The sequence below is a fragment of the Delphinus delphis genome, chromosome 16 (assembly GCF_949987515.2).
Source record: "Delphinus delphis chromosome 16, mDelDel1.2, whole genome shotgun sequence".
NCBI lineage: Eukaryota > Metazoa > Chordata > Mammalia > Artiodactyla > Delphinidae > Delphinus > Delphinus delphis.
The window spans coordinates 21,681,724-21,707,178 of NC_082698.1; positions in this window are offsets into that span (position 1 = coordinate 21,681,724).

Here is a 25,455-nt window from a genome sequence, read left to right on the forward strand (position 1 = left end):
CTTTTATTTCAGTGACTCGGGAGCAGCGGGCATTACTGACCACCTACTCTGTGCTAGGCACTGTGCTAACTGCTTTATAAATTCATTTAATCTCACAAACACACTATCCTTTATATGTGGCTGCAAAACAAGCCATCTTAAATTTAGTTGCTTGAAACAAAAGCCACTAAGCCTCTGAGGTTGATCTTCAGAGGGCACTGCCCTGGGCATGTGCAAGGTCACCCTGGGATGACAGTGGTTGTAGCAGATCTCTCTCTGTCTCTCTCCCTATTTTCTTTGTTAAATTCTCTCTCTTTTAGTATGACACCTACCTGTTAGTCTCTACTCTTTGCTGGATGCTTGCTCAATTGATATTGACAGTGCTACAATTGAAATTGCTCAACTGACATTGCCACACAGCCTGAGCTAATTAAATTTGCCGTCTTGTACTGAGATAGTTTTTGATGCCAATCTCTGAGGTTTGTTCTGACCTGGGGGCGAGCTTTTCTTAGTTGTCTCCTTCCTTGGTTCTCTCTGGTAAACTAGCTGGCCTGTGGTTTAGCTTCTTGTTCTCATGAAGCTACATGCCTCCTCTTATTTGCCATCAAAATATCCATTTTGAGGAGGGAAGTAGAGTTCCCTTAGGTTTGAACTGCTTTATTTGAGGACAGCTTCAGGGCTCTCTGCTCTTATGGACTACCTCCACCCCTGCAGAAATTCTTAAAGTCACTGATCTGGAGCTGGAGGCTCAGGAACAGTGGTCTGCTTTTCTTGTAGACACACACGCTTTATGAGAAGGAAGCTGTGTGGGAGCAGTAGATTCTGGTCTTCTCTACTTGCCTCTCTCAGTACGGAACCCCTGTCCTATGGGTGAGCTGCAGGAGGGCAATTGGGGCCCTATTATTCTCAACCTCTATGCCTAGTGTAGAGCCTCTGCTCTGTTTGTGGGAGGAGAAAGGGACACACCCTTGGCCACATGCCAGGAATTTAGCTTCTGCAATTCATAGGTGGAGGAGGGGGTGGATGTGAAATATTTACCCCTCTTCCAGAGAAAAAATGGCCAAAGTCATGCCACATGTCCCGTGGTGATACCACAGTGCTCAGGAACTTCACAGTGAGCTGAACTGTCATCACTGCTGCCACTCCTGCTTCTGAACCCTGAATGTAGCGCTTCCTGCTGCTGTCCTCACCAAAATTGACTCTAAAATGTTCTTGTGTTCTTGATATTTTGCCTCACTAACATTAGAGTCAAAGTTGAGTGTGTAGGTGCAATTGATTTGCAGAACCGATGGCACAACCCTGCATCCTAGCCGTAAGAGAAGTTGGGAGAGAGCATCTAGCATTTTCATTCTGATAGTGAGAAGTGAAACTTGTCTTCTATCAATAATTATGAAGTTGGAAATTCCTCATAGATAGAAAAGGGAGTGCAGATGCTTGTTATACATGTCTTTAGAAAGCATATTGAATTAATGAATAACAGAACTGGGAATAATTACTCAAAGAGGTTATACTTAACTGTTAAAAGTGGATTTCCCTCAGGTCTCTTTTAAAGACCAAGAGGAGGATGACAATGAGCCAATCCTCATAAGAAGCCAGTGAGGGGACTAGCCTGAGTTTCGTTCTTTCCATAGTTCTTTATTGAATGCCTTCTCTGTGCCTGTCATTGTGTTAGGTAAATGGGATTCAGTGGTGAGGACAAAAAGACATGTGCCTGCATTGATGGAGATTATAGTCTTTAAGAGGAGAAGCATGTTAATTTTTAAAAATGTACCCGCGTGAGTATAAGTATAAAGAGAGTGTGTAATCGGGATATGACCTAGGCAGAGGATTCAGCAAAAGCTTTACCTGGGAAAAGAATGAACAAAGATCTGAAGGATAAAAGAAAATGACTATAAAAAGGGAAAATGGAGATGGTAAATGAAGAGTATTCCTCATGACAGGAAAAACACTTGCAAAGGTCATGTGGAGGCTGGAGCAAGGTCCCTCTGAGACACTGAAAAAGAGCAGTTATTGGATGCAGAGGATTTTGTGCAATTTCAGGATGCAAATGGACACAGGGATAAAACAATATTGAGTTTTGGAGAGTTTATTAAGGATAAGGACATTTTTTTCATTTTTATTGGAGTATAGTTGCTTTACAATATTGTGTTAATTTATACTGTACAGCAAAGTGAATCAGCTATATGTGTATATATATCCCCTCTTTTTTGGATTTCCTTCTCATTTAGGTCACCACAGAGCACTGAGTAGAGTTCCCTGTGCTATACAGTAGGTTCTCATTAGTTATCTATTTTATACATAGTATCAATAGCATATATATGTCAATCCCAACCTCCCAATTCATCCCATCCCCCCACCCCCTTTGTATCCATACGTTTGTTCTCTACCTCTGTGTCTATATTTCTGCTTTGTAAATAAGATCGTCTGTACCAATTTTTTCAGATTCCACATATATCCGTTAATATATGATATTTGTTTTTCTCTTTTTGACTTACTTCGTTCTGTCTCTAGGTCTATCCATGTCTCTACAAATGACCCAGTTTTGTTCCTTTTTATGCCTGACTAATATTCCATTGCATATATTTACCACATCTTCTTTATCCATTCCTCTGTTGACGGACATTAAGGTTGGTTCCATGTCCTGACTATTGTAAATAGTGCAGCAATGAACACTGGTTTGCAGGTGTCTTTTTCTTTTCTTTCTTTTGTTATACAGCAAGTTCTTATTAGTCATCAGTTTTATACACAGCAGTGTATACATGTCAATCCCAATTGCCAAATTCATCACAGCACCTCCACCACCACCCCGCCGCTTTCTGCCCTTGGTGTCCATACATTTGCTCTCTGCATCTGGCTCTCAATTTCTGCCCTGCAAACCAGTTCACCTGTACCATTTTTCTAGGTTCCATATATACGCGTTAATATACGATATTTATTTTTCTCTTTCTGACTTACTTCACTCTGTATGACAGTCTCTAGATCCATCCATGTCTCAATGAACGACCCAATTTCGTTACTTTTTATGGCTGAGTAATATTCCATTGTATGTATGTACCGCATCTTCTTTATCCATTCGTAGGTCGATGGGCATTTAGGTTGCTTCCATGACCTGGCTATTGTAAAGAGTGCTGCAATGAACATTGGGGTGCATGTGTCTTTTTGAATTATGGTTTTCTCTAGGTATATGCCCGGTAGTGGGATTGCTGGGTCATAAGGTAATTTTATTTTTAGTTTTTTAAGGAACGTCCATACTGTTCTCCATAGTGGCTGTACCAATTTACATTCCCACCAACAGTGCAAGAGGGTTCCCTTTTCTCCACACCCTCTCTAGCATTTGTTGTTTGTAGATTTTCTGATGACGCCCATTCTAACTGGTTTGAGGTGGTTCCTCATTGTAGTTTTTATTTGCATTTCTCTAATAATTAGTGATGTTGAGCAGCTTTTCACATGCTTCTTGGCCATCTGTATGTCTTCTTTGGAGAAATGTCTATTTAGGTCTTCTGCCCATTTTTGGATAAGGTAGTTTTTTTTAATATTGAGCTGCATGGACTGTTTATATATTTTGGAGATTAATCCTTTGTCTGTTGATTCATTTGCAAATATTTTCTCCCATTCTGAGGGTTGTCTTTTCGTCTTGTTTAAGGTTTCCTTTGCTGTGCAAAAGCTTTGAAGTTTCATTAGGTCCAATTTGCTTATTTTTGTTTTTATTTCCATTACTCTAGGAGGTGGATCAAAAAAGATCTTGCTGTAATTTATGTCAAAGAGTGTTCTTCCTATGTTTTCCTCTAAGAGTTTTATAGTGTCTGGTCTTACATTTAGGTCTCTAATCCATTTTTAGTTTATTTTTGTGTATGGTGTTAGGGAGTGTTCTAATTTCATTCTTTTACATGTAGCTGTCCCAGTTTTCCCAGCACCACTTATTGAAGAGACTGTCTTTTCTCCATTATATATCCTTGCCTCCTTTGTCATAGATTAGTTGACCATAGGTGTGTGGGTTTACCTCTGGGCTTTCTATCTTGTTCCATTGATCTGTGTTTCTGTTTTTGTGCCAGTACCATATTGTCTTGATTACTGTAGCTTTGTAGTATAGTCTGAAGACAGGGAGTCTGATTCCTCCAGCTCCGTATTTTTCCCTCAAGACTGCTTTGGATATTCAGGGTCTTTTGTGTCTCCATACAAATTTTAAGGTTTTTTGTTCTAGTTCTGTAAAAAATGCCATTGGTAATTTGATAGGGATTGCATTGAATCTGTAGATTGCTTTGGATAGTATAGTCATTTTCTCAATGTTGATTCTTCCAATCCAAGAACATGGTATATCTCTCCATCTCTTGGTATCATCTTTAATTTCTTTCATCAATGTCTTCTACTTTTCTGCATGCAGGTCTTTTGTCTCGCTAGGTAAGTTTAATCCTAGGTATTTTATTCTTTTTGTTGCAATGGTAAATGGGGGTGTTTCCTTAATTTCTCTTTCAGATTTTTCATTATTAGGGTATAGGAATGCAAGAGATTTCTGTGCATTAATTTTGTATTCTGAAACTTTACCAAATTCATGATTAGCTCTAGTAGTTTTCTGGTGGCATCTTTAGGATTCTCTATGTATTGTATCATGTGATCTGCAAACAGTGACAGTTTTACTTCTTCTTTTCCAATTTGTATTCCTTGTATTTCTTTTTCTTCTCTGATTGCCGTTGCTAGGACTTCCAAAACAATGTTGAATAATAGTGGTGAGAGTGGACATCCTTGTCTTGTTCCTGATCTTAGAAGAAATGCTTTCAGTTTTTCCCAATTGAGAATTATGTTTGCTGTGGGTTTGTCATATATGGCCTTTATTATGTTGAGGTAGGTTCCCTCTATGCCCACTTTCTGGAGAGATTTTTCATAAATGGGTGTTGAATTTTGTCAAAAGCTTTTTCTGCATCTATTGAAATGATCATATGGTTTTTATTATTCAATTTGTTAATATGGTGTATCACATTGATTGATTTGTGTATATTGAAGAATCCTTGCATCCCTGACATAAACCCAATTGATCATGGTGTATGATCCTTTTAATGTGTTATTGGATTCTGTTTGCTAGTATTTTGTTGAGGATTTTCGCATCTATATTCATCAATGTTATTGGTCGTAATTTTCTTTTTTTGTAGTATCTTTGTCTGGTTTTGGTATTAGGGTGATGGTGGCCTCATAGAATGAGTTTGGGAGTGTTCCTTCCTCTGCAATTTTTTGGAAGAGTTTGAGAAGGATGGGTGTTAGCTCTTCTCTAAATGTTTGATAGGATTCACCTGTGAAACCGTCTGGTCCCAGACTTTTGTTTGTTGGAAGATTTTTAAGAACAGTTTCAATTTCATTACTTGTGATTGGTCTGTTCATATTTTCTGTTTCTTCCTGGTTCAGTCTTGGAAAGTTATACCTTTCTAAGAATTTGTCCATTTCTTCCAGTCTGTCCATTTTATTGGCATAGAGTTGCTTGTAGTATTCTCTTAGGATGCTTTTATTTCTGCAGTGTCTGTTGTAACTTCTCCTTTTTAATTTCTAATTTTATTGATTTGAGTCCTCTCCCTCTTTTTCTTGATGAGTCTGGCTAATGGTTTATCAATTTTGTTTATCTTCTCAAAGAACCAGCTTTTAGTTTTATTGATGTTTGCTATTGTTTTCTTTGTTCTTACTTCATTTATTTCTGCTCTGATCTTTTTGATTTCTTTCCTTCTACCAACTTTGGGTTTTCTTTGTTCTTCTTTCTCTAGTTCATTTAGTTGTAAGGTTAGATTGTTTATTTGAGATGTTTCTTGTTTCTTGAGGTAGGCTTGTATTGCTATAAACTTCCCTCTTAGAACTGCTTTTGCTGCATCCCATAGGTTTTGGATCGTTGTGTTTTCATTGTCATTTGTCTCTAGGTATTTTTTGATTTCCTCTTTGATTTCTTCAGTGATCTCTTGGTTATTTAGTAACGTATAGTTTAGCCTCCATGTGTTTGTGTTTTTTACGTTTTTTTCCCTGTAATTCATTTCTAATCTCATAGCTCTGTGGTCAGAAAAGATGCTTGATATGATTTCAATTTTCTTAAATTTACTGAGGCTTGATTTGTGACCCAAGAAGTGATCTATCCTGGACAATGTTTCGTGTGCACTTGAGAAGAAAGTGTAATCTGCTGTTTTTGGATGGAATGTCCTGTAAATATCAATTAAATCTATCTGATCTATTGTGTCATTTAAAGCTTCTCTTTCCTTATTTATTTTCATTTTAGATGATCTGTCCATTGGTGTAAGTGAGGTGCTAAAGTTCCCCTCCATTACTGTGTTATTGTCGATTTCCTCTTTTATAGCTGTTAGCAGTTACCCTATGTATTGAGGTGCTCCTATGTTGGGTGCATATATATTTATAATTATTATATCTTCTTGGATTGATCCCTTGATCATTATGTAGTGTTCTTCCTTGCCTCTTGTAACCTTCTTTATTTTAAAGTCTATTTTATCTGATATGAGTATTGCTACTCCAGCTTTCTTTTGATTTCCATTTGCATGGAATATCTTTTTCCATCCCCTCATTTTCAGTCTGTATGTGTCCCTAGGTCTGAAGTGGGTCTCTTGTAGACAGCATATAGATGGGTCTTATTTTTGTATCCATTCAGCAGACCTGTGTCTTTTGGTTGGAGCATTTAATCCATTCATGTTTAAGGTAATTATCGATATACATGTTCCTATGACCATTTTCTTAATTATTTTGGGTTTGTTTTTGTAGGTCCTTTTCTTCTCTTGTATTTCCCATTTAGAGAAGTTCCTTTAGCATTTGTTGTAGAGCTGGTTTGGTGGTGCTGAATTCTCTTAGCTTTTGCTTGTCTGTAAAGCTTTTGATTTCTCCATCGAATCTGAATGAGATTCTTGCCGGGTAGAGTAATCTTGGTTGTAGGTTCTTACCTTTCATCACTGTAAGTATATCATGCCACTCCTTTCTGGCTTGTAGAGTTTCTGCTGAGAAATCCACTGTTAACCTCATGGGAGTTCCCTTGTATGTTATTTGTCATTTTTCCCTTGCTGCTTTCAATAATTTTTCTTTGTCTTTAATTTTTGCCATTTTGATTACTGTGTGTCTCGTCATGTTTCTCCTTGGCTTTACCCTGTATGGGACTCTCTGTGCTTCCTGGAATGGGTGGCTATTTCCTTTCCCATGTTAGGGAAGTTTTTGACTATAATCTCTTCAAATATTTTGTCTGGTCCTTTCTCTCTTCTTCTTCTGGGACCCATATAATGTGAATGTTGTTGCCTTTAATGTTGTCCCAGAGGTCTCTTAGGCTGTCTTCATTTCATTTCTTTTTTCTTTGTTCTGTTCCACAGCAGTGAATTCCACCATTCTCTCTTCCAGGTCACTTATCCGTTCTTCTGCCTCAGTTATTCTGCTATTGATTCCTTCTAGTGTAGTTTTCATTTCAGTTATTGTATTGTTCATCTCTGCTTGTTTGTTCTTTAATTCTTCTAGGTCTTTGTTAAACATTTCTTGCATCGTCTCGATCTTTGCCTCCATTCTTTTTCTGAGGTCCAGGATCATCTTCACTATCATTATTCTGAATTCTTTTTCTGGAAGGTTGGCCTATCTCTACTTCATTCAGTTGTTTTTCTGGCGTTTTATCTTGTTCCCTCATCTGGTACATAAAGCTCTGCCTTTTCATCTTGTCTATCTTTCTGTGAATGTGGTTTTTGTTCCACAGGCTGCAGGATTGTAGTTCTTCTTGCTTCTGCGTCTGCCCTCTGGTGGATGTGGCTATCTAAGAGGCTTGTGCAAGTTTCCTGATGGTTGCATGTGTCTGTTTGAATTATGGTTTTCTCGGGGTATATGCTCAGTAGTGGGATTTTTAGGTTATATGCTAGTTCTATTTTTAGTTCGTTAAGGAGTCTCCACACTGTTCTTGATAGTGCCTCTGTCAATTTGCATCCCCACCAACAATGCATGAGTATTCCTTTTTCTCCACATCCTCTCCAGTATTTATTGTTTGTAGGTTTTTTGATGATGGCCATTCTGACCAGTGTGAGGTGATACCTCATTGTAGTTTTGATTTGCATTTCTCTAATAATTAGTGTTGTTGAGTATCGTTTCATGTGTTTGTTGGCCATCTGTATGGGTTATTTGAAGAAATGTCTGTTTAGGTCCTCTCCTCATTTTTTGATTGTGTTGTTTGCTTTTTTAAATATTGAGCTGCTTGAGCTGTTTGTATATTTTGGAGATTAATGCTTTGTCAGTTGCTTCATTTGCAAATATTTTTTTCCCATTCGGAGGGTCCTTTTTGTCTTGTTTATGTTTTCCTTTGCTGTGCAAAAGCTTTGAAGTTTCATTAGGTCCCATTTGCTTATTTTTGTTTTTATTTCCATTTCTCTAGGAGGTGGGTCAAAAAGGGTCTTGCTGTGATTTATGTCATAGAGTGTTCTGCCTGTGTTTTCCTCTAAGAGTTTTATAGTGTCCAGCCTTACATTTAGGTCTTTACTCCATTTTGAGTTTATTTTTGTGCATGGTGTTAGGGAGTTTCTAATTTCATTCTTTTACATGTAGCTGTCCAGTTTTCCCAGCACCACTTATTGAAGAGGCTGTCTTTTCTCCATTGTATATTCTTGCCTCCTTTATCAAAGATAAGGTGACCATATGTGTGTGGGTTTATCTCTGGGCTTTCTATCCTGTTCCATTGATCTGTATTTCTGTTTTTGTGCCAGTACCATACTGTCTTGACTTCTGTAGCTTTGTAGTATAGTCTGAAGTCAGGGAGCCTGATTCCTCCAGATCTGTTTTTCTTTCTCAAGATTGCTTTGGCTGTTCAGGGTCTTTTTTGTTTCCATACAAATTGTGAATTTTTTTCTTCTAGTTCTGTGAAGAATGTCATTGGGAATTTGATAGGGATTGCACTGAATCTGTAGACTGCTTTCAGTAGTATAGTCATTTTCTCAATGTTGATTCTTCCAATCCAAGAACATGGTATATCTCTAAACCGTTAGCCAGACTCATCGAGGAAAAAAGGGAGAGGACTCAAATCAGTAAAATTAGAAATGTAAAAGGAGAAGTTACAACTGACACTGCAGAAATATAAAGAATCATAAAAGACTACCACAAGCAACTATATGCCAATAGACAACCTGGAAGAAATGGACAAATTCTTAGAAAGGTACAACCTTCCAAGACTGAACCAGGAAGAAGTAGAAGATATGAACAGACCAATTGCAAGTAATGATGTTGACACTGTTCTTAAAAATCTTCCAACAAACAAAAGTCGAGGACCAGATGGCTTCACAGGCAAATTCTATGAAATACTTAGAGAAGATCTAACACTTATCCTTCTCAAACTCTTCCAAAAAATTGCAGAGGTAGGATCACTCTCATACTCATTCTACATGGTCACCATCACCCTGATACCAAAACCAGTGAAAGATACTACAAAAAAAAAAAGAAAGAAAGAAAGAAAGAAAACTACAGCCCAATATCGCTGATGAACATAGACGCAAAAATCCTCAACAAAATACTAGCAAACAGAATCCAACAACACATTAAAAGGATCATACACCATGGAACTTCCATGGTGGCACAGTCATTAGGGACCTGCCTGCCGGTGCAGCAGACACGGGTTTGATCCCTTGTCCGGGAGGATCCCACATGCCACAGAGCAACTAAGCCTGTGTGCCACAGCTACTGAGCCTGCACTCTAGAGCCCGCAAGCCACAACTACTGAAGCCTGTGCACCTAGAACCCGTGCTCTGCAACAAGAGAATCCACCACAATGAGATGCCTGTGCACCGCAATGAAGAGTAGCCTCCACTTACCGCAACTAGAGAAAGCCCGCGTGCAGCAACAAAGACCCAATGCAGCCAAAAATAAATTTATTTAAAATAAAGGGCCGTAAACCATGATCAACTGGGATTTATCCCAGGGATGCAAGGATTCTTCAATATACACAAATCAATCAATGTGATACACAATATTAACAAATTGAAGAATAAAAACCATATGATCATCTCAATAGCTGCAGAAAAAGCTTTCGACAAAATTCAACACCCATTTATGATAAAAAAAAACTCTCCAGAAAGTGGGCATAGATGACCATATGATCATCTCAATAGCTGCAGAAAAAGCTTTCGACAAAATTCAACACCCATTTATGATAAAAAAAAACTCTTCAGAAAGTGGGAACCTACCACAACATAATAAAGGCCATATATGACAAACCCACAGCAAACATTATTCTCCATGGTGAAAAACTGACAGCATTTCCTCTAAGATCAGGAACAAGACAAGGGTGCCCACTCTTGCCAGTGTTATTCAACATAGTTTTGGAAGTCCTAGTGACAGCAACCAGAGAAGAAAAATAAAAGGAATACAGATTTGAAAAGAAGTAAAACTGTCACTGTTTGCAGGTGCCATTGTACTATACATAGAGAATCCTAAAGATGCCACCAGAAAACCACTAGAGCCAATCAATGAATTTAGCAAAGTTGCAGGATACAAAATTAATACACAGAAATCTCTTGCATTCCTATACCCTAACAATGAAAGATCAGAAAGAGAAATCAAGGAAACAATCCCATTTACCATTGCAACAAAAGAGTAAAATACCTAGAAATAAACCTTCCTAAGGAGGCAAAAGACCTGTATGCAGAAAACTATAAGATACTGATGAAAGAAATCAAAGATGACACAAACAGATGGAGAGGTATACCATGTTCTTGGATTGGAAAAATCAATATTGTGAAAATGACTGTACTACCCAAAGCAATCTACAGATTCAATGTAATCCCTATCAAATTACCAATGACATTTTTTACAGAACTAGAACAAAAAATCTTAAAATTTTTATGGGCACACAAAATAGCCAAAGCAGTCTTGAGGGAAAAGAACGGAGCTGGAGGAATCATACTCCCTAGGTTTAGACTATACTACAAATCTACATTAATCAAGACAGTATGGTACTGGCACAAAGACAGAAATATAGATCAATGAAACAGGATAGAAAGTCCAGAGATAAACCCACACATATATGGTCACCTTATCTTTGATAAAGGAGGCAAGAATATACAATGGAGAAAAGACAGCCTCTTCAATAAGTGGTGCTGGGAAAACTGGACAGCTACATGTAAAAGAATGAAATAAGAAAAGGGACTTTTATCCTAAGAACTGTGGGAAGTCATGGAGGAATTTTATAGAAAACTCTTCCTCTTATAATGATATTTGTGTTTGGAAAAGGTAACTCTAGTGCCAATGAGGAGAATGGATTAGAGAGTGCATGAGTGGTTACAGGACACCAGCTAGGAGGCTTCTGGACTAGCCTAGTTAAGAGGGGATGGTGGCTTTGCCTGGGGGGGCAGCAATTAAGATAGAAATAAAAATAACCATTCTAGACTGAAGCTGAGAGGGATACTGAAGAAGCAGGGGGCAAAGGAAGACAGACACCAGCTTTGCATTCACTGAAACCGAAGTTAAAGCTGTACAAGGGATGGTGGTCAGAGTCCAGCCAGATCAGATTTTTCCCCAAATTCATTATTTGCTGCTATTTAAAATAAACTTTTGTCATATGAAACAAAATATACTTAGGTTTTCTTTATTCTTCTCTAGTAAAATTTGAAATATCAAGTTGATCCTGTAAAATTCCTAATAACTTATTTTATCTCTCTATTAAAAAGCCATCTTTTAAATATTTTAGGAAAAATATTTATTTACTAGAGATAGTATTTTCCTAATCCACAACTATTTCATTAAATATCAATGGTTTTAAAATGCTCAAAAATCTAAGATCTGACAAATAATATACTTTATTTAATAAGTGTACTAATTTCCTTTCAAATTATTAAGGTTGGGGGAGAAATTTTAGTTAGGCTGAGAAGCTCTGGGTTTATTTTTAGATGTGATCTCCTCTGGCTCAAGTCAGACAGAATTGATCTGTCATCAAGATATGAGGCAGGATGGATTATGTGCCTTGTTTCCTGTGTAGTGTGAATGTGTGTGAACATGTCTGTATGTTTTAATTTGTGTGCGTGTGTGTGTTGTATATGTGAGCATATAGAGTGTGGCTTGTCATAAAAGAAAATTGTGTTTCACCAACAGGTAGCCTAATGTTGAGTACGCATGTACGTCTCAGTGACCAGGAGTTGTAATAAGTGATTGTCTTTGTGGCATGAGTATTTTCCCACCCTGACCCCATGCCACCTAATATCCCTCTTCAGTCTCTATCTCAGTACCAGAAATGTCTTTGTGTTAAATAGAAATACAGCTGAGTCTTGAACAACATGGGTTTGAACTGTACTTTAACATGGTCCACTTATATGCAGATTTTTTTAAACACGTGTTACCATATTTACAGTCTGCAGTTGGTTGAATCCACGGACACAGAACAGCGGGTAAGGAGAGCCTACTATGAAGGTATAGGCAGATTTTTAATTGTGCGGGGCTGGTTCCCCTAACCCCTGCGTTGTTCAGGGGTCAACAGTACTCCTTAGAGTGGTGTCCCAGGAATTTGGGAAAGCTCTTAAATGCTCAATGGGATCGTATTACAGGATCTTCTGTACTTGCCATTGGTGGGGACTAAATCACAGGAACCATGAAAGTTTTGAGGTTTCATGTCAAAATCATAAATTTGGGACCCATGGTACTTCTGAGAACTACATTGAATAAATACAGGGAAGTGGACATTTCTGAGTGGATAATGATTGTGGGAATAGATAACCCAGAATAAACTTAGGTAATTTCACAAAATTGCTGGGGCCACCCTGCCACCTATCTCGATAGTCTTCCCACAACTTATCATGACTCACCCTTTTAGAAACAGATCTGTGATCCTTCAGAGGGTAGTGGTTCTCACAGTATGGTCTCCAGCAGCATAAGCATCACAAGGGAACAATATTCACCCCCCACATTTATAAGCAAAATATACTTTACTGGATATTTTAAGGAAATTAGAGGAAGAGGTCTGAGTGCACACTCAGTCTACCGTCTCTGGAAGTTCTATGCTACTATTGCTTTCCTTGTCTCCTCCCTCTAGGGCTGTCCTAGGAGTTTCAAGTCCTCTTCCTTTATGAGTTAAATGTTACCCTCACTTGGCATCAGGCACTCAGAGTTTCACTATCTACACTTAACCCCTAACAAAAATGATCCAGTAAGAGGGAAGCTGTGATTGTAGATGCCTGTGTCAGGGAAGCTGTGATTGTAGATGCCTGTGTCAGAAAATAGAAGGCAAAGGAATTTGGGTCCATACCTAGAAGTAATATGGAGCCACTATAGGCCCTTGAGCAGAAGAGTGACACGACATTAACTCTGGGTAATTCTTATGAATTACATCCTATATAGCAGACATTTTCATGTACACAGTTTGTACCCCCTGTGGGTGAGAGCTTAACTGTGTTTTGAAGATACGAGAACTGAGGCTCAGAGGGGCTGAGTCATGACTTTCCCAGGGTCATAAAGTAGTGAATGATAGAACTAAGATCCATGCCAGATCCCCACATCCAAGGCCAGTGTCCTTTAAGGAAAAATCAATTAGGCAGTCGTGTGTGAAGAGGCATCATTTTCAGAAAAGAAAGTTATTGGTCTTGAGGTGCCCCTCTCTTTTATGGAAGGTGGGAGAAAATTGTGGGGGGGTTGGGGTAAAACTCTCAGTAGATGAAGACTCCACACAGCAAACACTCAGAAATACTCCAGGCTCCCATCTACTCTGAATCAACTGAGCACTGAGAGGTACCCAAAGCAGAGAGCAGTCTGTGAGTCTTTCTAAACTTTCACAGCATCACCCTTCTCTGGGCTGTGAATTGTGTCCCAGAGAAATCACAGCAGGGGAAGGCATGGTGGGAAATGGATATTTCCTGCCTGAATGGGAGCCAATGCTGCCTTGTCACTCCAGTCAGTTCCTATTGACTTTCTCGGCTGAGTTTATGTCCACTTTGAGGTTTCTTGATTTCCTGCTGGGCCTCTAATGGACATGTGAACCCAGAGTGCAATTGTGAAGCCAGGGAAGGGTGAGACAAGGGAAACAAACTGAAAAAGAAGGAGGAAAGGAAAGGAGTCCATACACAAACTCTGTAACTGTTCAGTAACCTGATCCAGGAGTTTATAGGGTCACACAGCAGGGAGCCATCTCTGGCAGGCAGACATTTCTGTGGGACTCTGCAGGCCCCACATCAATATGATTACAAGAAAGTGTTGGCAGCCCCATCAGGTCAGGCTGCCATTTTGATTCTGTGAAGGTAGGAACTACTCAAAGAGGATGTTGGGCACCGTCTTTGTATGCTCTCTAGTCAAGCATTGGTTTTGTTGACAGTTCCATGAAGGTTCTTTTCTTCAGTGTTCGCAGAGGCACTGCACACTCATCATTCCTTGTTTACATGGAATAGATTACCTTTTCTGTCAGCTGAGTCTCTCTGCTGGAGATGAGAAATGGCCCTTGACGCTTATACTGTCTTACATGAGACAGGTGCTAAGAATGGAGAATATTAGATCCTATTTGAGTTTCAAGAATAGAATTAGGATATTCATAGAAGCAATACAAATAACTGTATTCACATGATTAGTTTTAGACATATTTCTCATTTACCAATGCATTTTTATGAGCCGGGCACTGGAATAAATTATTTTTATGTATTATCATTAATCCTAACCGTGTACTTTTAAGTAAATGTTATGTTCTCCAGTAAAAGAATTTGAGAATTAGAGAGCTGAGGTTACTTGTCTAAGATCATACAGTTCACACATTGTAAAATTGGGATTAGGATTCTAGTTTATCTGTCTCTGAAATGTTAACACTATCTACTGCACCACTGTACACTGAAATCTCAATCAACAAAATATTCAGAGGTTGGTGTCACAGTGAGGGCTTTACTTGGAGCCAGAAAAACTGAATGTATGCTATATGCTCCCAATAATAAATCGAAGCTTTGCTTTTGTTTTTGTTTTTCCATAATTGACATGTCTGATTCTTTGTCCTCAGAAAAGGCATACGTAACAAAACACTATATAGTATTCTTATAATATGAATTAATAAAAATTATAATCAGGTTATATTTTTCCATATTTTACTCCTTATCCATAAAGTACAAAAAGCTCTATCAATCCTTCTCAGAAGGATAGTTTCTTTCTAAGAGAGGTGCCAGGCAAGGAAGTAATACAACATGAGTGGAAATGGGATGGTCTTGGCCTCCATAGTATAGAAGCAAAATGGCGTCATTTCAAGGATTAGAGCATTTCTTGTTACATTTCAGTGGAAGAGAAGGTCATAAGAGTGATATGGGACACAACAAATTGGAAACACACAGGGCATCAAGAGGCCAGCGATCTAGCCCTAAATCTTCTACTATCTCATGGAGGGACCCAGTGAGGAAGGTTTCTTCCCTTTGGGTCTCAGTGGAGTCACATGTAGAAGGAATAGTTTATTTTATTCACATTTACATCTACTTAAATTTCAGACAAATTACTAGCAAACTTAAAACCTTATTTGAAAAAGGATAAGTATAATTACATAGGAAAATAAATATAAAACAAAAATTATTCAAACCCTCTATGAATTCTCATTTTGTTTGTAGGGATTACCAGTTGGTATAGGAATTCTGGGAACAAAATTAATAGTAAAGAAAGAAATAATATTAATACCCTCAGCTCTGAAACGGAATGGGCTACTTCAGGCAGTAAATTCTTAAATGATCAGTTAACATATGTTTCCCTTTGAAATATAGCCTGACTACTACAGAGTTCAAATTGTTTTAATAAACTTTATTCTGAACACCAGAATACTAATAAAGATAAGAGGCACTAAGTTGAAACCCAGTTAATTACAATGACCACAGAATTTTAACAGAAGTGTTATTACTTGGGATGCTATGATCCCACAACATAATAAAACCAGATATTAAGGGTGTCAGACATCAGGAAAACCAGGAGAATATGAACTGGATCCCACAAAGTTCTGTTAAGACAGATAATATTTAGATAAACACGACTATTTTTATCTTAAAGGCAAAAATCAATTATATTATCAGCTGTGTATAAAACAAAAACTCTTTGAATAGTTGAAGATTAAGAGAAACAAATTCTTACACCCCAGACACTCAGTAACCATGGTAGTCTCAGACCATGCAGCTCTAGTGGAAGAATAGGAATCGTTTTGGATTAAGTTAGGACAAAGCCTCTATTCTTGAACAGACACCAAAGTTTTATTAAGGGCATTGAGGCACAGCACTTGGGCAAGATTAGCAGCAAAATATATCCACTCATAGAAGTCAGTGCCCAAAGTTACAAGACGTGGTGTTAGAAAACTAAAATTTGTAATACGAGGATTGATAGATAGCAAATTGTGCAACACTTTTCAAGGGTTACCTCATAGTCCTTTGAAAAGTTGAGGATAAGAAAACCTGTGATGGGACTTCTGTGGTGGCGCAGTGGTTAAGAATCTGCCTGCCAATGTAGGGGACACGGGTTGGAGCCCTGGTCCCACATGCCGCAGAGCAACTATGCCCATGCGTCGCAACTACTGACGCCTGCGCTGTAGGACCCGCATGCCACAACTACTGAGCCTGCGTGCTGCATCTACTGAAGCCCGCATGCCTAGAGACCGTGCTCTGCAACAAAAGAAGCCACCACAATGAGAAGCCCACGCACTGCAACAAAGAGTAGCCCCCACTCACTGCAACTAGAGAAAGCCTGTGTGCAGCAACAAAGACCCAATGCAGCCAAAAATAAATTTAAAAAAAAACAAACTTGTGAACTGGCAGTTACATTTTGGGGGTATCCCTAGAGAAACTTCCTCGCATTTGCACACAAAGACATCTATAAGAAAGTTCAATATTTTTTTTAAAAAATGCAGCAATCTAGATTCTAATCAATGGTAGAATGGATAAATCAATTGTATTATGGTCAGACACTGGAACACTATTCAGAAGCAAAAACAAGTAAAGAAGAAGAGCACTGTCTAAGGTTGAATTCCCTAGAAAATAGACTCCAAGTCACACATTTCACACCGGAAGTTTAGTGGGGATTTCTCTTGGGAACAACATCCGTTAGGGAATAAATGAAGCAGAACTGAGCAGAAAATGTTTCTGCTGTGTTACAGTCATAACAAAGACTTCAGTTAATGACATGTGGAGCTCTGACATGGGGACAATTTTCAAAGTCATCCAAAATCCAGGTAAGGGGGCCAGGCCTTTGTACCTTAATTGATTAATTATTGGGTAGTTGCTCCTGGGGAACTGTAATCCGGGGCAAGGCAGATATGTTTGGCTAAGGTCAATTCCTGGAGAAGGCAATCCCTGGAGAAGGTCTCTCAACTGAGAGCAACTGAAGGAATGAATGGCTCAATTCTGAGACTTCTGAAAGAAAATCTAAGAAGCATACCAGAGCATCCAGAATAGACATGCATCAACACGATTTTATTTCCTAACATAATGAAGCAAAAAGCAAGTTGCATAAGAATACAGAAAAACACAATAACTGTATAACATTTTAAAGCATGAAAAAACAATGATGTATGTTATTAGACATCCATAAATGAGAAATAAACATATAAAAATATGAATAGTAATGAGAACATCAAGTTCAATATAATAGTTACTTCTGAGTACAAACGGAGTTGTATGTAGATTTTCACTATCTAGGTGTCTAGATGTATTTAGTAACATACTATTCTTTACAAATATTTATACCTTTGACATATTGGGAAATACTAAAAGCTTATTCTGAAAAAATAAAATTATGATTTCTCATAAACTCATTTTCTCATCCACTCGTGTGTGTGTGTGTGTGTGTGTGTGTGTGTGTGTATAAAAAACACCTTTTTTAAACAGGGCTTAAAGTCTAAAATCAGCCTCTTAAATGCTAAGAGAAACAAGAGAAGTACAGGTATGGCCCTTGCTCTCAAAGGTCTTTCTCTAGTTGGGAATACAAGACCCACAGGAAAATTAAGATAATAATGTAAGATTTATGTAGCGGAACATGTATATAAAGTGAAGATGTACCTTTAAACAGTAGCACATAATATAGGCTGTCTCTCAAGGACCCGGATAAAGATAAAAGAAAGCATGAGTGAGAAGCTAGAACATAGGAAGAATAAAACCGTCACTGAGTCCTTCACTTTCCTTTCCAGGATGCAGAGGAATCTATTAACTTGACAAGTGCTGCTATTTGAGACTGTTTTTTCAAATGTTTCTTACAAGAGCATAAAATCCTACACCAAGAGTGATTTCTATTATAGTGTGTCCTTTGTTTAAGTATCACAACTCTTTTAGAGGCGTATCAGTGTTAGGAGCTGTATTAATCAGTCATTATGATATCTTGTGTTAGGTAATACTTGTAGCTGTCTTTCTACCTTGAGAACTTTTTCTTTAAGAGCATATGGAGTATACCAGAAAACATCTTCCTTGCTAGAGGAGAACCAAGTGATTTACTATAGGAGGGTTCTGAGTCCTTGACAACCATTTCTGAATGATTGTATAGACAGGATTTACTTCCCACTTAAGGGAATGGCTAGAACACCAGAGAGGACCTATCAGTACGGATATCCCTTAGCATCAACTCTCAGAAGTGAGGGCTGCATTATAATGTCTCTGGCCGCCTTTAAAAATCGTTGTGTCATTGTCCTCCATGAGTCTCCCTAAGCCCTGTGATTCCTTGTAGTTATCGTTTCATTGTTTATGTAGGATATGCATTGGATACTTTTAGAGGTAACAGTCTCCAAAATGACTTCCATTCATGTGAAGGTGATGGGAGGGCTTATTTTTTCCTCTGTCTGCAAATAATGTAGTTTGAAATTCAAAGGAGAATTCAATGTTATGATATTTCAGCGTTCTAGTAATTCTCTGAAAAATGATGCCACTGAACACATCTGAAGTTATCTCATCAAGCCTTCCATATTTGTGATAGCTTCAAACCCAGCTATTCACTCTGTTTTCATTTTTACTTCATGAGAAGCTATTTAATTTTGAGTTATATTTCACATGTTTTTACATTTTTATTTTATGACATCCTCATAAATTAGTGATGTTTCTTAAGGAAACTGAGGTCTAGAGAGATTGCCTCAGGTCACATGGTGGCCATCGAAAACTAAATTCAGAACCAGAAAGCCTCATTTGAAACCCTCTTTACCAGGTTTTTAATCTACCTAGTGACCAGTCATTCAGTATTACATTGAAATATGAACCAAGAGGTGATGTCAGCAAGATGGAGGAATGTGAGCTATCATCATCTCCCAACGGAAGCCTCAATTTTGACAACCCGTGAACAAGAAGAGTACTTTTGTGGGAGTCTGGTAGTCCAGCAGGGAAGTTCCAGCACACCATTGGAGCAAAAAAAAAAAAAAAAAAAAATTGAGAATACATGCATCAAAGAGGGTAAGAAGAAGAGTTTTACTTTACCTGTCACTCCTTCTCCAAGGTGGCACAAAGAAGTGCCTAGAGAGGACTTCTCAGCCTGTAACTTCTCCCACAAGGGAAAGAGAGAGCATAGGGTGAGTGAGTACCTGGCTGCCCCAGCCATTCCAGACACTGTCCAAGATGCCACTTGTTTCTTACCTCACCCAGATTACTGAGGAGATCAGCACAGCTGAGTCATTGGGAGAGTCTGAGACCATGGAAGAGAAGATGCACACCCTCACAATCACACTATGGACTCCAGTGGGAAGCCTGCCCATGAGCTGCTTGGGATATCTCGATTGTGGACCCCTCCCAAATGATGCATGGGCATGTCAAATGCCTTGTTTGCCTCACCTTCTCTCTTCCCAAGGCTGGATCCCAAGCACACCCCTGCAGAGAGTGAGAACAGGTGTCTTAGACAGCTTGCCTCTGTGGGACTGGGAAAAGGTACACAAACTTAAGCATATCACAGCACCACCCTAGAAAAAGAAATAAGATATTCTAAGCACACATCCTTCTTGCTTTGCAGGATAGAGAGAAGGTATACAATCTTAAGAAAAAAATCCCTCACGAGATGTGGAATGAGCACATTGATAGAAAGATTTATGAGAGCCTCAGATCCCTATCCAGTCTGCTGGTGAAGGTGTTTCTTTCCCAAAACTAATTCGTAGAGACTGAAAGAGATGACTGCTTCTTCAACTGCAAAGGCAGCAATTCAAGACTTCAAGGAACATGAAAAGTCAAAGAACCATGACACACAAGGAACGAAATGTTGTTCCTGTAACCAATCTGAAAAAATGGAGCTCTGCAATTTGCCTAAAAAAGAATTCAAAATAATTGTTTTAAGGAAGCTCAGAGAGCTACAAGAGAACACAGATAGAAACTCAACAAAATCAAAGAAGCAATACATGAACAAAATGAGAAGTTCAATAAAAAGATAGAAATCATAAAAAAATCAGAAATTCTGGAGCTTAGAATACAATGGATAAAATTAAAAATGCAATAGAGAGAACATTAACAGTAGATTGGATCAAGAGAAAGAATCTGTGAACTCAAAGGTGAGTCATTTGAAATTATACACATGTAGGAGAAAAAAAAAGGAATGAAGAGGTCCTAGGGGATTTATGAGACCCCTTCAACAGAGCTAACATTCTTTTTATGGTAGTCGCCGGAAGACAAGTGAGAGAAAGAGGCAGAAAGCCTGTTTAAAGAAATAATGGCTTACCCTTCCCGCTCCCTGTGTCCTCAAGTCCATTCTCTAGTAGCTAAGCTGGGACAAAGTGAGAGAGTGGCATGGACATATATACACCACCAAATGTAAAATAGATATCTAGTGGGAAGCAGCCGCATAGCACAGGGAGATCAGCTCAGTGCTTTGTGACCACCTAGAAGGGTGGGATAGGGAGGGTGGGAGGGAGACACAAGAGGGAGGAGATATGGGGATATATGTATACATATAGCTGATTCACTTTGTTATACAGCAGAAACTAACACACCATTGTAAAGCAATTATACTCCAATAAAGATGTTAAAAAAAAAAAAAGAGAAATAACTACTGGGAATTCCCTGGCAGTCCAGTGGTTAGGACTCCGACCTTTCACTGCTGAGGGCCTGGGTTCAATCTCTGGTTGGGGAACTAAGATCCCAAAAGCCATGCGGTACAGCAAAAAAAAAAAAAAAAAAAGGAAAATTTCCCAAATCTGGTGAGATACATGTACAACCTGGTCCATGAAGATCGAAAGTCTACAAAGAGGTTCAACCCAAAAAAGACTTCACCTAGACGTATTAAAATCAAACTGTCGAAAATGAAAGACCAAAAAAAAAGATTTTTGAAAACAGCAAGAGAAACATTTCCAAACTCAGTTTATGAGGCAACCATTACCCAAAAAGCTGGACAAGGGCACTACAAGAAAACTGCAGGCAAATATCTCTGATGAACATAAATGCAAAAGAAATCAAACAAAGCACAGGCAACAAAGGCAAAAATAAACCAGTAGGACTTCATCAAACTAAAAGAAATTACGGTAAGGGAAACAATAAAATGAAAAGTCAACCTACAAAATGGGAAAAATATGTGCAAACCATGTATTTGATAAAGTGTTAATATCCAAAATATATAAAGAACTCATACTACTCAATAGCAAAAACACACAAATAATTAAATGATCAGAAAAAGTTTAGAGTAAGAGATCCCTAAGGTCCCATTCTCCTTTCACAACCTATGAACATGGGAAGCATAATTTATCAGCAACACACATATTGTTAAATAATGTATATGGGAGAGGATAATCATGTTAGCAGTGCTAAGCTGTTCCTATGTATCCCAGATGTCTAACAGGTATTTAACAAAAAAACTAGTGTTATTGTTGCCATAATCTCTTTTAATTTTCCTGTCTGCTGTTTAGTGAAGATGGACATCTTTAAAAATATGAAAAATGTCATATGTATTGCACATTACTCTCTATTTGGTTTTAATGCATGAGTATATTTTATCATTAGCATTACACAGACTTAAAAAAATGGCTGCATGCTTTTCAGATATATTTGGGTAAATGTTGTTCAATAAGTGCTCTCCTTCTTTCTCTGCTCTCTGGCGTCATTCACTAATCAACTGAATGACCTTGGATAAATCACTCCATTTCTCTATGCTTAAATTTCCCATTTTACATATTAATAGGGTTGGCTTAGGCAAGTGTTTTCCAATATATGTTTGTCAAGATACACATCTATTAAAGAGTCTATTAGATCAGTTTATCTGAGGGCCGTTATTAATGGCTGTCAGCCAAAGATAAAGGATTCCCTAAACAAATAAGCCTGGGATAAGCTCAGTGAAATAATGTGAAGTACATGTCTGTTGAGCCAGAAAATAAGGACTGTGGCTTTCCTTACTGGGGGTAAGCTCCTTACTGCATGCAGGATTTATCAGCTACAAATTTCTGTTAAGAAATATTTCCATATAGATCTTGCTTACCCCCTTTCTAGGGAAATAATAGCCCTTTTTTCTCATCTCTAAATGTCATCTGTGCTGCATTTAGTCATTCTGATTTTTGACTAGAGGAGAAAGAGTGTTCCTCCTCAAGCACTTGAGCATTTATTTCGGGGCAGGTTTGTGTCATAATGAAAGCTCATACTGTAAAAGGAAGAACTACACTAACTACATTAGCTTCACGATAACAGATTGCAGCTGCTTTATGACTGTGCATTTTACACTTAGGGAAAACCAGGTAATACAGTCCAGCATGTATTGGATTTACCTTACAAAAGATTAACTCTTTCTCCTAGAGCTTAGAAAGTTAAATTGTGTATATGTGTATATACTCTTATGACATATATCAATACATCAGACATGTAATGAAGATCCAGACACCTGCATGCACATGTAAGTGCAGAGCTCATGGATTTTTCCCAAACTGAACACACCCATGCAATCAGCACCCAGGTTAAGAAACAGACCTTCACCAGCACCAGCATCCTTTCCCTTGTGTTATTTTCCACAGTGGTCCCTATTGGATAAATACTAACCTCATTGCTGACAACATGGATTAATTTTGACTGCTTTTGAAATTTACATGAGTACAGTTATGCAGTATGTGCTCTTTTGTGCGATTTCTTTTGTTCAACTGTTTGTTCGTGCAGTTCATCAGTATTGTTGTGTGTATGTCTCTACTTACACATTCAACCATGGATTAGCAATTGGGGAGTTTCCATTTTGGGGCTATTACAAGTAATGCTGCTATGTACATTCTAGCATTCCATATATTACCTTAAATTGTAATTGGTCACATTTGTCATTTTCTCTTTCCAGTGTTTCAGTGGTGCTCAGCTGTAATCACCCAATTCTAAGACCCTTATAATTACTATTTTCCCCATACCTGTCAAATCCTGGAGGTACTGTACAACTCCTCCCATCAGTATCCTGCCCTAGTTCAGCAGAGATAAATTTTAATGCTACTGCATGCCAATGGTTACGAACATTCCACTTTCCACTAGTAAGGGGTTCCTTGTTTCCAGCTAGCCAATAAGTGCTCCAAATCCAGAATCCTTTTCTTAGAAGTACCAGCTGTCTTAGGTCAGACTTTCTAAAAGGAGCTTCCAAATTTAGAGTGCATATTGAAGTGGTTTATTAAGTAAACATTCCCAGTCGAAACTAGTAAGTGAGTGGGGAAAGTACATTAATGAAAGAGAAGCCAGGCTAGAACTCAGTTTCAGTTGAAGCCCCATCCTCCATCTGATTTCATGAGAAGCATTAGAATCTAAACAACTCAGAATTTGTCCTACACTGGTAAAAGAAGGTTGAGCTTTTGTATTATTTACCAAGTATTTACTGGCTGTGAGCTGCTGTGGAACAGGGTGAGTGGTATGACTCATAGAAATCTCTAGAACTTCAGAAAAACTAAGTGCCCCTGGTAGCCTAGAGGCATACTCTAGAGAAAGTTGTTGGTGGAAGCCCTTAACAGGAAAGCTAATAGAAGCTGGAATATGGTTGCAGAGGAGCAGTAAAGGGGATCGAAGTGAACCTGGGAAGAGAACCAACAGCATCTGCTATACTTCTGTAGTTTTTCTGGCACCCAGAGAGCACTATAGTACCATAGTATCATGTTAATACTAATGCCTGGGAATTTGCCTGGCATTAAATATATTTTACATCCATTGTCTTCTACATTTACAATATCTAAGTAGGATAGGCAGAAGAGAGATTATCTCTTCTGATTGATGAAGAAACAGTTACAAGGTCATTATATTAGTTAAGTGCCACAGGTAGGGCAAAGCCAAATTGTCTGACTCCTTGCCCAAGTCTCTGGTTCTCCCATTAACAGATGCACCTTATTATATTGTTGAGCATCCCCCAAACTTGTTGTTCACCTGTCCAAAGCAGCTTTCTTATGTGTGTCATTTTTGCCACCATAAGTCAATTTTCAACAGAATCAATATTCTGTAGTGCATAAAATATCAAATATTAGTGCGATCAACAATATAAGAAGACACAGGTGACACAGAAGAGGACAAGAGCAACTTCTTTGTCTATAATGGGCTTATGATCTGTTATGTGTTAAATTGTGTCCCTAAAAATGATACGTTAAGATCTAACCCCCATTACCTGTGAATGTGACCTTATTTGGAAATAGAGTCTTTGTAGATTTAATCAAGTTAAGATAAGGTCATTACGGAGGGTCTTCATCCAATATGACTGGTGTCCCTATAAGAAGACAGCTATGAAGAGACACAGACACAGGGAGAATTCCATGTGATGACACAGGCAGAGAGATTGAAGAGTCGCAGCTGTAAGTCAAGGAGCAACAAGACGGGTGTCCTCCACTAGAAGGCAGGAAGAAACAAGGAAGTATGCTCCCTCTACAGGACTGAGGGAGCATGGCCCTGCTGTCACCTTGATTTCACACTCGTAGCCACCAGAAATTTGAGATGATAAATGTCTATTGTTCTAAACCTCTCACATTGTGGCTTTTTGTTTTGGCAGCCGTAGGAAACTAACACATGATCTATGTGGAAAGACAAGAATACCAGGCATGATAAGACTCAGCATATGGCTGATAAATGTAAAGAGACAACATTGAAAGATTTACTTTAGAATCTTGAATCTGGGAGGTCTAGGTTTTAACTTTGTATAAAATCATTTGACCTCCCTGAATCTTATGCTGTCTTGTTCCTTCCTCAGACCTAGCACCAAATCAAGTAAAGGAGCAGTGAGGCAATGAACAGTGAACAGTACTACCTGTCTAATTTCTGTTTTAACTTGAGGGGAGAGGTTTACATTATTACTTTTTAATGCTGGTGTAAGAGCGAGAGTCTCCTGCAACGGGAGAGGCCACAACAGTGAGAGGCCCACGTACTGCAAAAAAAAAAAAAAAAAAAAAAAAAAAAAATTTCAAAAGCAGTCAAAGATACAAAAAGCTCTCTGGAGTTGGGCTGTATTTAACTTCTCTGCAAATTTCCGGGGACTTACAGGCATTTGGTTTGTTTGGGTTCCTTGTTTAACTGACAAACATTCATATACCTGTGCCATATCGAAGAGAACACAGAGATAAAATGACGGGGATATTGTTATGTTATTTGGACGATGGCAACTCCTCAGCAAAAAGCCACACCATGTAAGGAGATTAAAACCTCT